Source organism: Budorcas taxicolor, chromosome 23 (assembly GCF_023091745.1).
Source record: "Budorcas taxicolor isolate Tak-1 chromosome 23, Takin1.1, whole genome shotgun sequence".
Classification (NCBI taxonomy): Eukaryota; Metazoa; Chordata; class Mammalia; order Artiodactyla; family Bovidae; genus Budorcas; species Budorcas taxicolor.
In genome coordinates this window covers 36,278,895-36,293,386 of record NC_068932.1, presented here as the reverse complement: position 1 = coordinate 36,293,386, position 14,492 = coordinate 36,278,895, and positions in this window count along the sequence as shown.

Genomic DNA, 14,492 nt, shown 5'->3' with positions numbered 1-14,492 from the left:
CTGTGATTTTTAACTTAAAACAAGCAAACAAAAGAAAAAAAGAGGTGAGGGAAACAAGGTTCACACTGGGGTTTCAGTTCAGTCACTCAGTCGTGTCCAGCTTTTTACAACCCCATGGGCTGCAGCACACCAGGCCTCCCTGTCCATCACCAACTCCTGGAGTTTACTCAAACTCATGTCCATTGAGTCAGTGATGCCATCTGACCATCTCATCCTCTGTCGTCCCCTTCTCCTCCCACCTTCAACCTTTCCCGGCATCAGGGTCTTTTCAAATGAATCAGCTCTTCACATCAGGTGGCCAAAGTATTGAAGTTTCGGCTTCATCATCAGTCCTTCCAGTGAATATTCAGGACTGATTTCCTTTAAGATGGACTGGTTGGCTCTCCTTGCAGTCCAAGGGACTCTCAAGAGTCTTCTCCAACACCACAGTTCAAAAGCATCAATTCTTTGGTGTTCAGCTTTCTTTACATTGGAGTTTACTATAAAATAAAATACATTCCGTGTGAATTACCAAGTAATTCATACAGAATTTCTAAGTAGGCATTTTAGATAGTACAAATTTAATCCATAGTTTAGGTGATCTTTGTTCAGTATAGATTGTAGATTTAGGACTAAAAGTCACTAAGTTCTGAAACAGAGACTAGAGTCCATGGAGAAATTTTTTATGAACTGAGATAGGCTCAAATTTTAGAGTGCTTTGGGAAGAGTCAGTTTCCAAAACTGTTATAAAAGCTAAGAAAGGAATTGTACATAATCAGCACTCTATCATGTCTCTTTCAGATGAATAACTTCTCTTAAATTCAATCTTGTAAAATTTTATGAACCATATTGTTTCATTCATATCAGAAACGTGCTATCTAGGAATGGCTGTTTATAGAGTTCGTAGCAGAGATTGCTCGCCTCTTCCCACAGAGAATAGAATTAAACCCTATTGCTCAGTCTGTCTTGCAGCAAGATATGGCACAAGATCAACAGGCCAATAAGATGTGAGTACACAGATGTGTATCAGTTCTAGACTTGTTCATAAAGAACCTACACGTGACCCTCCATGCTCCTTCTTTCCCATGGCTTGATGCAGACAAGAACAGTGACCTTGAAGCCTATGTGTTGAAGCTGGTGGAGCCACAAGCTGGAAGGAGCCTGGGTTCCCTGCTTAGAGGAAAGCTGCTCATCAATCACAAACATCCATTTTGAACTTTCTATAAGCATGAAATAAATTCCTATTATGTTAAGCCACTGGTATTTCAGGTTATGTCAATTAGCATTAACTTAACTAATGGAGATTATTTTATTGTACAATTTCTCCTCCTTCTAAGAAGAGCTTTGGTACCAAACATTGAATGTGTGTGTGTGTTCAGTTACTTCAATCGTGTCCGACTCTTTGTGACCCCATGGACTGTAGCCTACCAGGCTCCTCTGTCCATGGGATTTTTCATTCTGGGCTGCAAACTTTACCATGAGATTTGGATGCAAATATTAAGCAAAACATTAATAATCTTACAGATTATTTTCCAATTCTTGGTTTTAAAAAACTCCTTTCTTCCTAAATTAAAAAAATTAATTACTCTTCACTCCTTTTTTTGTAGAATTTTAATTTTAATGGACATTTTTCAGTTCAGACCCTGAGGGTGACCATTGTTTTAAAAAGCAATCTGAAGCCAAATGATACCTCGAGTTTTAGTAAAAATTCAACCAGTGTTGCCTGGGTCCCCAGATGCAATTTATGTGTAGTTAGAGCAATTCGGTGTGCTGGATATAGAAGAAGTTCTCAAACATCATAGATAGGTGGCTTGGAGCTACCACCGGAACTCTGCTCTCCATCAGCTTTTATTACTCCTGACATCTCAGGATTGCAAGCTACAGGGTGAGCCCTAGGAAGGGCTGACAGAGCCATAGTAGTCCTTCCCCAGGTATTGTATGGCACTGAAAGTGGCCTTTAATTGAAAAATAATTCAAAACACTCTTTTCTCCTAGATTCAGCAAAGCACTACATGACACTGATTCAGTTTTGACCCTCAAACCTTGGACATTTAAATGTAAAAAATCTAAACTTAGAAGTTTCTAAGCCAGTAGCTACGTTTGCAAAGGAGTTAAATATTGACATATTAATACGTTTAGGCTCTGATTCTGGCAACCTCATGATACCAAATTCCAGGTGAGGGAAAGAAAGACCCTGGGACACCTGTGTGGCCAGATAACCAGCATGTTAGCCAAACAGAGTCTCATTTACCTAACCTTCAGAGAGCCTGTCTGTCTTCCCTTATCTGGCTCCGCCCACCACCAAGGCCTTCAGCGGGATGGAGAACACACCGGCCTGGGGAAGCCAGACGCCCCTTGAGCAGAAGGAGACGGCAGTCATCTGGGGGTTACTGTGTCTTAAACCTTCCGGAGCATCTGTCCCACCAAATGTGAGGGGTTTCAGGTCCCCCAGACTCAGGGACTGAAATAATAGCTAACCCCCCTCTGTTATGAATGAAGATGGTTTATATTGTGAAAAAGAAGAACAAGCATACTTAAAATTTTAGAGCAGAAGTTCTTCAGTTTTACATACTTCTAAAGTTTTTGTAGTTAATCTCCTGCAGAACACTTGATGCTTCAGCTGTTTTACTTATGAGGCTGGTGAGACTCAGAGGCTTGAAGCAAGCTTTCCTGGCTCATGCCATTGGTAACCATCAGAGGTGTCTTGGGAACAATTTCTTTCCTCCAGCCCCAGATGACTTGTATAAATTCACAAAAGGCCATGTTCCCTCCGGGACTGTGTTACACCAGAGTTGATATAAAAAATGGTCAGGAATGGGTACAGTAGGCAATGTTAAATGTGGGTGTATATATCTGTGTATAAGACTGGGTATCTGTTTTCCAAATGAAAATAACACATATTTTTTGATAACTTGCTTTATTTGTATTTTGCTCCCTTACTACTAATGCAGCAAATGACATTTTTTTTTCCAACGGAAATAAAACCATTGTGATATTAAACATGATAATCGTTTCTCTCCTGGACCATCACAGTAGTCTTCTAATTGCTTTCCTTGTTCCCAGAAGAACAGTGTATATCCTCTACACTGCCTGACAGTCAGGTTTAAAACACCGACTGGCCACACTATTGTCCTTAAAACTTTAGCCTCCTTCCCTGCCCTGTGCTTTCTAGGTCAGCATGGCCTGATAGGAATATTGTATTGTAAGCCACATTTTGAAAAGTAGAAAGAAATAAGTGAAGACATTTTAACAACTTAATCTAAAATATTCCAAATATTATCATTTCAATATGCCTCACATTACAAGTGGCCACATGTAGCTAGTGTCTGCTGTATTCCTCACTACAAGTAAGACTTTATAGATATGATTAGCTTCCCTGAGGTCTTCAACCTTGCTGTATACCCATTTGGACCGTTTTCCAGCCACTCTGAACTCCTTTCAAGACATGAGCTCTCAAGAGGTTTTAATAGGATGCAACTACAAGGTACTTAAAGAATGGAATAACAAGATTCAGCAGATGTCATTGAGCAGGAAGAAATAGCAAATAGGTAGAGACATGCAAAATTCAACAGACTCAGAGGTCACAGCTTGGGTACTGAGAGCTATGATGAAAGAGGGACAAAAGAGAGACAACAAACAAAGGAAAAGAAAAATACTAAAATAATAATTTGTACAAAAATCTTTTTTTGTTCTATACCTGAGATGTTTTGGGGATCAAACAATTAGAAATGATCTGAGGAAACTGACAGAGGGCAGGCAAAGCCAGAGGCTGTCTCACCATGTGCATTTCATCACTAACCTTTTAAGGTTGGCAAAATCCACTTAAAAAATTATAAGTGAGTGGATTTCTCTTTCAAGTCATGATGGAGCAGCTGGTATCAGGATTGTTCTTTTACTATACATAATGAAAAGTTTGGGCAATATAACAATGATTTGTGAAGACTGAACAATGGGTGGTGCAAGATTGTAATAAATGGGGTAAAAAGAAAAGCAAATGAGGTGAGACTTTTGATCACCTAGCTATATGCCTGGAGGCATTTCCTGAACCTCAGGACAAGGAGGGAGGTTCCAGCTGGAGCAAGGCAGACTAATTGAGCTGAGGAGAAAAAGAGCTGAGTTCATTGAGCCTAAAGGAGTTAGAAGGTGCGGAGCAAAGCACAGGAGTGCAGGAAGCTATAAAGATGAAGAATTTTCAGAAAATGGCACGGGGGTCCACTTGAATCTTAGATAATCTGGAAAACTGAGCTGTGGTCACAGGACTGGAAAAGGTCAGTTTTCATTCCAACCCCAAAGAAAGGCAATGAAGCCAGGGCAAAGGCTAATAGAGTTTTGCCAAGACAATGCACTGGTCATAGCAAACACCCTCTACCAACAACACAAGAGAAGACTCTACACATGGACATCACCAGATGGTCAACACTGAAATCAGATTAATTATATTCTTTGCAGCCATAGATGGAGAAGCTCTATACAGTCAGCAAAAACAAGACTGGGAGCTGACTGTGGCTCAGATCATGAATTTCTTATAGCCAAATTCAGACTTAAATTGAAGAAAGTAGGGAAAACCACTCGACCATTCAGGTATGACCTAAATCAAATTCCTTATGATTATACAGTGGAAGTGAGAAATAGATTTAAGGGACTAGATCTGATAGAGAGAGTGCCTGATGAACTATAGACGGAGGTTCGTGACATTGTACAGGAGACAGGGATCAAGACCATCCCCATGGAAAAGAAATGCAAAAAAGCAAAATGGCTGTCTGTGGAGGCCTTACAAATAGCTGTGAAGACAAAAGAAGCAAAAAGCAAAGGAGAAAAGGAAAGATATAAGCATCTGAATGCAGAGTTCCAAAGAATAGCAAGAAGAGATAAGAAATCTCTTATCTTGCTCAGCAATCAATGCAAAGAAATAGAGGAAAACAACAGAATGGGAAAGACTAGAGATCTCTTCAAGAAAATTAGAGACACCAAGTGAACATTTCAGGCAAAGATGGGCTCAATAAAGGACAGACATGGTATGGACTTAACAGAAGCAGAAGATATTAAGAAGAGGAGGCAAGAATACACAGAACTGTCCAAAAAAATCTTCACAACTCAGATAATCACGATGGTGTGGTCACTCATCTAGAGCCAGACATCCTGGAATGTGAGGTCAAGTGGGCCTTAGGAAGCATCACTATGAACAAAGCTAATGCAGGTGATAGAATTCCAGTTGAACTATTTCAAATCCTGAAAGATGATGCTGTGAAAGTGCTGCACTCAACATGCCAGCAAATTTGGAAAACTCAGCAGTGGCCACAGGACTGGAAAAGGTCAGTTTTCATTCCAATCCCAAAGAAAGGCAACATCAAAGAATGCTCAAACTACCGCACAATTGCACTCATCTCACATGCTAGTAAAGTAATGTTCAAAATTCTCCAAGCCAGGCTTCAGCAATACGTGAACCGTGAAATTCCTGATGTTCAAGCTGGTTTTAGAAAAGGCAGAGGAACCAGAGATCAAATTGCCAACATCTGCTGGATCATTGAAAAATCAAGAGAGTTCCAGAAAAACATCTATTTCTGCTTTATTGACTATGCCAAAGCCTTTGACTGTGTGGATCACAATAAACAGTGGAAAATTCTTCAAGAGATGGGAATACCAGACACCTGACCTGCCTCTTGAGAAACCTATATGAGGTCAGGAAGCAACAGTTAGAACTGGACATGGAACAACAGACTGGTTCCAAATAGGAAAAGGAGTACGTCAAGGCTGTATATTGTCATCCTGCTTATCTAACTTATATGCAGAGTACATCATGAGAAACTCTGGGCTGCAAGAAGCACAAGCTGGAATCAAGATTGCCGGGAGAAATATCAATAACCTCAGATATGCAGATGACACTACCCTCATGGCAGAAAGTGAAGAGAAACAAAAAAGCCTCTTGATGAAAATGAAAGAGGAGAGAGAAAAAGTTGACTTAAAGCTCAACATTCAGAAAACGAAGATCATGGCATCCGGTCCCATCATTTCATTGCGAATAGGTGGGGAAACAGTGGAAAGAGTGTCAGACTTTATTTTTCTGGGCTCCAAAATCACTGCAGGTGGTGAGTGCAACCACAAAATTAAAAGACACTTACTCCTTGAAAGGAAAGTTATGATCAACCTAGATAGCCTATTGAAAAGCAGAGACATTACTTTGCCAACAAAGTTTCATCTAGTCAAGGCTATGGTTTTTCCAGTGGTCATGTATGGATGTGAGAGTTGGACTGTGAAGAAAGCTGAGTGCTGAAGAATTGATGCTTTTGAACTGTGGTGTTGGAGAAGACTCTTGAGAGTCCCTTGGACTGCAAGGAGATCCAACCAGTCCATTCTGAAGGAGATCAACCCTGGGATTTCTTTGGAAGGAATGATGCTAAAGCTGAAACTCCAGTACTTTGGCCACCTCATGCAAAGAGTTGACTCATTGGAAAAGACTCTGATGCTGGAAGCGATTGGGGGCAAGAGAAGAAGGGGACGACAGAGGATGAGATGGCTGGATGGCATCACCGACACAATGGACAAGAGTTTAGGTGAACTCTGGGAGTTGGTGATGGACAGGGAGGCCTGGTGTGCTGCAATTCATGGGGTCGCAAAGAGTCAGACACAACTGAGTGACTGAACTGAACTGAACTGGGTTGAAAGAATGTTCAAACTACCGCATAATTGTACTCATCTCACACGCTAGCAAAGTAATGCTCAAAATTCCCCAAGCCAGGCTTCAACAGCATGTGAACTGTGAACTTCCTGATGTTCAAGCTGGATTTAGAAAAGGCAGAGGAACCAGATATCAAATTGCCAACATTTGCTGGATCAGCAAAAAAGCAAGAGAGTTCCAGAAAAACATCTACTTCTGCTTTATGGACTACTCCAAAGCCTTTGACTGTGTAGGTCACAACAAACTGTGGAGATGGGAATACCAAACCATCTGACCTGCCTCCTGAGAAAGCTGTATCCAGGTCAAGAAGCAACAGTTAGAACTGGACATGGAACAACAGATTGGTTCCAAATCGGGAAAGGAGTAGGTCAAGGTTGTATATCATCACCTTGCTTGTTTAGCTTATATGCAGAGTACACCACGTGAAACGCTGGGCTGGATGAAGCACAAGCTGGAATCAAGATTGCTGGGAGAAATATCAATAACTTCAGATAGGCAGATAACACCACCCTTATGGAAGAAAGTGAAGAAGATATAAAGAGCCTCTTGATGAAAGTTAAAGAGGAAATTGAAAAGGTTGGCTTAAAACTCAACATTCAGAAAACTAAAATCATGGCATTTGGTCCCATCAGTTCAGTTCAGTTCAGTCGCTCAGTCATGTCCGACTCTTTGCAACCCCGCGAATCACAGCACACTAGGCCTCGCTGTCCATCACCAACTCCCAGAGTTCACTCTGACTCACGTCCATCGAGTCCGTGATGCCATCCAGCCATCTCATCCTCTGTCGTCCCCTTCTTCTCCTGCCCCCAATCCCACCCAGCATCAGAGTCTTTTCCAATGAGTCAACTCCTTGCATGAGGTGGCCAAAGTACTGGAGCTTCAGCTTTAGCATCATTCCTTCCAAAGAACACCCAGGACTAATCTCCTTCAGAATGGACTGGTTGGATCTCCTTGCAGTCCAAGGGACTCTCAAGAGTCTTCTCCAACACCACAGTTCAAAAGCATCAATTCTTCAGCGCTCAGCTTTCTTCACAGTCCAACTTTCACATCCATACATGACCACTGGAAAAACCACAGCCTTGACTAGACGGACCTTTGTTGGCAAAGTAATGTCTCTGCTTTTGAATATGATATCTAGGTTGGTCATAACTTTCCTTCCAAGGAGTAAGCGTCTTTTAATTTAGTGGTTGCAATCACCATCTGCGGTGATTTTGGAGCCCCCCAAAATAAAGTCTGACAATGTTTCCATTGTTTCCCCACCTATTTGCCCTGAAGTGATGGGACCAGATGCCATGATCTTTGTTTTCTGAATGTTGAGCTTTAGGCCAACTTTTTCACTCTCCTCTTTCACTTTCATCAAAAGGCTTTTTAGTTTCTCTTCACTTTCTGCCATGAGGGTGGTGTCATCTGCATGTCTGAGGTTATTGATATTTCTCCCGGCAATCTTGATTCCAGCTTGTGCTTCTTGCAGCCCAGAGTTTCTCATGATGTACTCTGCATATTAGTTAGATAAGCAGGGTGACAATATACAGCCTTGACGTACTCCTTTTCCTATTTGGAACCAGTCTGTTGTTCTGGTCCCATTTCTTCATGGCAAATAGATGGGGAAAGAATGGAAATAGTGAAAGACTTTATCTTTGGGTCTCCAAAATCACTGCAGATGGTGACTGCAGCCATGAAATTAAAAGACGCTTGCTCCTTGGAAGAAAACCTATGACCAACCTAGCAGTGCCAGGGGCCAGCGTGAGGAACTCCGCCCATGGCAAATGTCATGAGGAAGGAGGTTTGGCATAGGCAAAGGCGTGATCAAGCCTCAGGAAACCCCCTGTTCCTGAGCATCTACCCCAAAACCAGAGTCTGTTTTATGCTCTCACCTACACCTCTGAATTTACGGGGGGCTCTCCCCCATAACCATTTCTCTCGGAGAAGGAGTTAACTTGCAGCTCCAAGTTAATAAAAATTCCTGGGCGTGACAAGAGTGTTTCAGCTTACGGACTCCTCTGAAGGTTATCTAGCCCGCCTGTATAGGTTCCTCCGGCCACATGTGATTGTTTACAGCCTCCCAATCTGAGAGGCATGATATTATGCACCGAGCCGGTATCTCCAAACCAACCGAGAGAGTGAACAAGTCCACCGTGGTAATGCAAAGGCAAGAAGGGAATTTTTATTTCTAGCGCGCTAGGGCTCAAGCCTCATCCGACGCAGCGGAATCAGATGAGAGCCTCGAACAAAGCAGTATGGCGGTTTATATACAGTCAGTTCTTTGTCTCGGTTACAGGGTACATGGCGATACCTGATTGGACAGGCAGAATGAGCTCATGTAACGCCTTCCTTATGCTATCGCATATAGAAAATTTTCCTTATTTGGTTAAGGAATGTTCTTCAAGAAAACAGGAAACATGACTCAGGTCCCCGGCGCTGTTATGCACCTCATTGAGCCGACCACCCTGCCTAACATTCCCCCCTGTTCTTAGATCATACAGAGGAATCCTCCTCTGGGTCCTGAGATACTGTTTGATATTGCTGCCGAAGCACGAACAGCTGTACTGTATTAATGCGCTCTTTGTGCTGAGGTGTCTGGGGAAAGAGTCTCCGCCCATATCGTCCATCCAGAATCATCTACCACTGCGGCCCCCGCCCGTCTCTGTCCATCTTTTACATAACTGCTTCCATCTGTAAACCATATTAGCTCACTGTTACCCAGTGGCGTCTCTGTTAAGTCCTTCCGTATTGCCGTTACCCCAGCCAGTATCTCATCGCAATCGTGGAGGGGGCTATCCCCCTCCAGATTGGGCAAAAGAGTAGCCTGGTTTAGAGTGCATGGCGTTTGAAAATGAATCCATGAGGTGTCAAGTAGCAGGGCCTGGTAGTGTGTCAAGCGGGCATTGGAAATCCATTTACCCGGGGGTTGTTTCAGAACTCTCTCTATAGCATGAGGAGTGTAGACCAAGAGTCTCTGTCCATAAGTCAGCTTATCAGCATCATGGACTAGGAGCGCGGTGGCCACGATGATTTGGAGGCAAGCTGGCCATCCGGCTGCCACTGGGTCCAATTTCTTGGAAAGGTAAGCTATGGGACGCTTCCAAGGTCCCCACTTCTGTGTTAGTACCCCTTTTCCTATCCCTCGCCTTTCATCATAAATAATTGGAAAGGCTTAGATGGGTCAGGAAGGGCAAGGGCAGGAGCTTCCAGCAAGGCACGCCTGAGCTCCTGAAAGGCCGTTTTCATTGACTCAGTCCATTTCCAGTCTTTGTTTTCTTTGGTCCCTTCATACAGGGGCCTGGCCTTTTCTGCAAACCCCAAGATCCATAATCGGCAATATCCCACAGTTCCCAGAAATTCTCTCACTTGTCTAGGGTTGGCTGGCTCAGGGATCTGGAGGATGGTTTCTTTCATAGCCTGTGTTAGCCACCTCTGGCCCTGTTTTATCTTATAACCGAGGTATGTAACCTCTTGCTTGGCAATCTGGGCCTTTTTGGCACCGGCCCTGTAACCTAAAGTCCCCAAGGTTTGGAGAAGGTCACCTGTTGCCTCTTGGCACTCTTTTTCCGTAGTCGCTGCCAGCATAAGGTCATCAACATATTGTAATAAAACAATGGTAGGGTGTTCAACCCGATACTCACGGAGGTCTTCATCCAAGGCCTCGTTAAACAACGTGGGTAAGTTTTTGAAACCCTGTGGTAAGCGAGTCCACGTCAGCTGCACAGGAGTCTGAACACCGTCTTCCTGCCATTCGAAGGCGAAGATCTCTTGGCTTGCAAGGGCAAGAGGCAGACTGAAAAAGGCATCTTTTAAATCTAAAACAGTATACCAAACGTAGCTTGGTGGCAAGCTGCTTAGCAATGTATAAGGGTTAGGAACCATAGGATGAATGTCACTCACCCATTTGTTGACTTCTCGCAGGTCTTGAACCAGTCTAAAATCAGTTCCCCCAGGCTTCTTTATGGGAAGCAGGGGAGTGTTCCAGGGGGACCGGCACTTTCTCAAGACCCCAGCGTCTATGAGGCATTGTATGTGAGGAGTAATTCCTTGCCGAGCCTCTTGACTCATGGGATACTGCCGCACTCTCACCGGTGTGGCACTGGCTTTCAGTTCCACAATAATAGGGGGCCTCTGTTTGGCCAGTCCCATTCCTGCTGTTTCAGCCCAGGCCTGGGGGTATCTCCGAACCCATGGCTGTACTTCGGGACTTATTGTCGCTGGGGCCTCTGGCAAGTACAGTCTGTATTCATCCTTTAATGCCAGAGACAAGACCTGAAGAGGATGCCCGATTCCATCTAAAACTGACACTTGCCCGTGGTTGAAATGAATTTGGGCATTTACTTTAGACAGTAAATCTCTTCCCAGCAAGGGCGCTGGACACTCAGGTATCACCAGAAAGGAATGGGTCACTTGGTGGGTCCCCAAGTTCACATGCCGTTTTGTAGTCCATCCATATTGCTTAGTCCCGGTTGCTCCCTGCACCCAGCTACTTTTCTTAGACATGGGTCCATCTCTTTGGTTTAAGACTGAGTATTGAGCTCCCGTATCCACCATGAAGCCAACCGGTTTCCCCTCCACATTTATAGTTACCCAGGACTCGGGGAGGGGCTTCGAGCCCTGACCCCCCCAGTCACTATCCTCACCCGCGTAGAGGATATGACGGTCAGGAGAGCGAGTCTCGTTCTTGGGATTTTTGGGCCCCTCTTTTAAGTTTTTCTTGGGGCATTTATCTTTCCAATGTCCAATCTCCTTACAAAACGCACATTGGTTTTTTTCAAGCTTGCGCCTTGCAGGTTTTTCCTCAGTCTTTGAGTCTAGCTTTTTCCCTTTTTGGAACCTATTTTTGTTTTAAATTCCGGCGAAAAATATCTGAGCCAGCTCTTTTTGGTTCTTACGGTTTTCTTCAGCTCTAAATTCTCTTTCTTCCCTTCTAATGCGGTCCTCTCTCTCCTCTGGGGTCTCTCTATGATTGAAAACTCTCTCTGCTGCCCTCACTAGATCTTGCAGGGACTGGTCACCCAGCCTCTCTATCTTTTGTAACTTTCTCCTAATATTGGGGGCTGCCTGATTCACAAATGCTAGCATAACTGCTGCTCGAGACTCATCTGCCTGTGGGTCCATAGGAGTATACTGTCTAAAAGCTTCCATTATCCTTTCAAGGAAGGCTGCCGGGCTCTCATTTGGCTCTTGCCTCAGTGAATTTACCTTGGCCAAATTAGTTGGCTTTCTGGCGGCCGCTCTAAGGCCACCCATGAGAGTCTGACGGTACACTCGGAGACGCTCCCTGCCTTCAGCGCGTTGGGTCGCACCAAGAGGAACCCCTCTTCAATGAGGTGAGGCTGTATTGTGGGCCTCCCATCCACCCCTGGCACATTTTTCCGGGCTTCTGACAGGATCCGTTTGCGCTCTTCTGTAGTAAAAAGTACCTGTAACAGTTGCTGACAATCATCCCAAGTGGGATTGTGAGTAAAGAGGATAGATTCTAAAAGATCAATAAGACCCTGCGGTTTCTCAGAGAAAGAGGGAGTTTGAGTCTTCCAATTGTACAAATCACTAGTGGCAAAGGGCCAATACTGATATGTCCATTCCCCACCCTCTCTGGCTGGCCCCGCCCGGACCAGAAACGCGTGAACAGTGGAGGAGGGAATTTCCGGGCCTTCTTCTTCCGCTGTGCTGGCCATTTCCCTTGCTCTTCCCCGAGTTCCCTGGGCAGGGCCCCCTTCTCTAGGAGGAGCCGAGGGCTCGGCCCTCCTCCGGGCTTCTCCCGATGAAACTTGTGGAACCTGTGGAAGCAAGGGCGGATATGGATCCGCGTACGCGTACGGGGGTGGGAACAACTCGGTTTCCAGGTCAATCAGATTAGGATACAGAGAAGAAGATTCCTGGAACACCGGCTTAGGTAGTTTTTCATCCTGTTTTTCTACTTTTTCTTCAGAAGCTTTCATGACTAGCACCTGTGGGTTTAGCGAGGTTGGAGTCGGGGAAGAGGGACGGGGAGGTTTAGGAGGTTTAGAAGGAGCGAGAACAAAGGGTTTAAGCCATTCCAGCAGGTTTCTCACTAGATCCTGCCAGACCAGAATGTAGGGAGTCTGGTCTGGGTGCCCAGCAGGACTAGGGGTAAGCACCCTCTCTTTAACTGCCTGGATAATTTGGGGATTGAAGGTTCCCTCTTGTGGCCATCCGATGTCAAAGGTGGGCCACTCGGCAGAACAAAAAGTCACCAGTTTGCTCTTCTTTACCAGTAACGAAAGATTCTGAGCTCTAGACTTAAAATCAGAAAAATGGTCAGTCATCAGAGACAGCGGAGTAGAAGTAGATTGCCCCATGGGTACAGAGAACACGGACAATGACAACAAGACTCACACAGACAGTGCTGGCACACAGAGTCACAAAAATGACACAACAAACAGATTCCAACTCTCAATATTACTTTCAGTCTCCTTTATAGCACTAGAGACCCCTTCTCTACTTGCAAGTGTCTTACCGTCAGGACGTCCTCGGTGCCAGCTGCCCTCCTGGTTCGCTACCGGGGACCCGGCCTTACGCTGGGCTTGCCTCTTCACCTTACACCTAGATGCCTCCCCAGTACGATACTGGGCCCCGGACTTAATCTAGGCCTCTGCACTGCTAGCACCGGTGCTCAGAGCTCTCAACTCCTAACGAGATTATTCCCTTCTACCAGGAGAGTTGTCCTCCCCGGTAGGCCGGAGATCCCGGACGAGCCCCCAAATGTTATGCACCGAGCCCGTATCTCCAAACCAACTGAGAGAGTGAACAAGTCCACCGTGGTAATGCAAAGGCAAGAAGGGAATTTTTACTTCTAGCGCGCTAGGGCTCAAGCCTCATCCGACGCAGCAGAATCAGACAAGAGCCTTGAACAAAGCAGTATGGCGGTTTATATACAGTCAGTTCTTTGTCTCAGTTACAGGGTACTTGGCGATACCTGATTGGACAGGCAGAATGAGCTCATGTAACGCCTTCCTTATGCTATCGCATATAGAAAATTTTCCTTATTTGGTTAAGGAATGTTCTTCAAGAAAACAGGAAACATGACTCAGGTCCCCGGCACTGTTATGCACCTCACTGAGCTGACCACCCTGCCTAACACATGAGATGTTTTAGACTTACTAAAGGCAAATTCTTTTGGGGAGTTGGAAATTATTAGTATAGTGGGTTAGTTAGGAATTATATTGGTGAAGGGTTTTTCATTTGTTGTGCCAATAATTACTGCTAATTCCCTGCCCTGGGTGTGACAAGTGTGTCTTAGGTCAAACCTCTCTGCTGACAGACTAGCTTGTGTGACAGGATTATCCATACTGCTGCCACTATGCACATGATTGTTTACTACCTCTCAACCATAAACAGCACAGAGAGTTTTGGAGTATTTTTAAAGTCTTAATTAGCATTGGGATTTTCTCATTGTTGAGTCAATGATTGCCGCCAGGCCTCCATATCCTTAGGCACCTGGGAATATATTAATCAATGTATTTGGAATATAGAAAAGGAAATATAGTAGTTTTTAAGGTTAGCAATACTAGATTTTTTGAGTTAATGAATTTTCTCTTTTGTAATAGATCACTGTACTTTGTTATAAATCAATGTGTCCTTGCTATGTAAAATGTAACTTTATCACTATCTTAAGACTAAATAGATCTTAAGGGGAGCATTGGTGAAAGGATTTTCATTTGTTGGGCTGATGTTTGCTGCTAAATCTCCATATTCCCTGCCCTTATAATGAATATAACTAACATATAGGAGAAATAAGTATTAACCTTTAAGCATATAGGAGATATAAGTATTAACCTTGAAGATTAATCATGTTAACCTTCGGTTAAATAAATTCCTTTCTTGATTG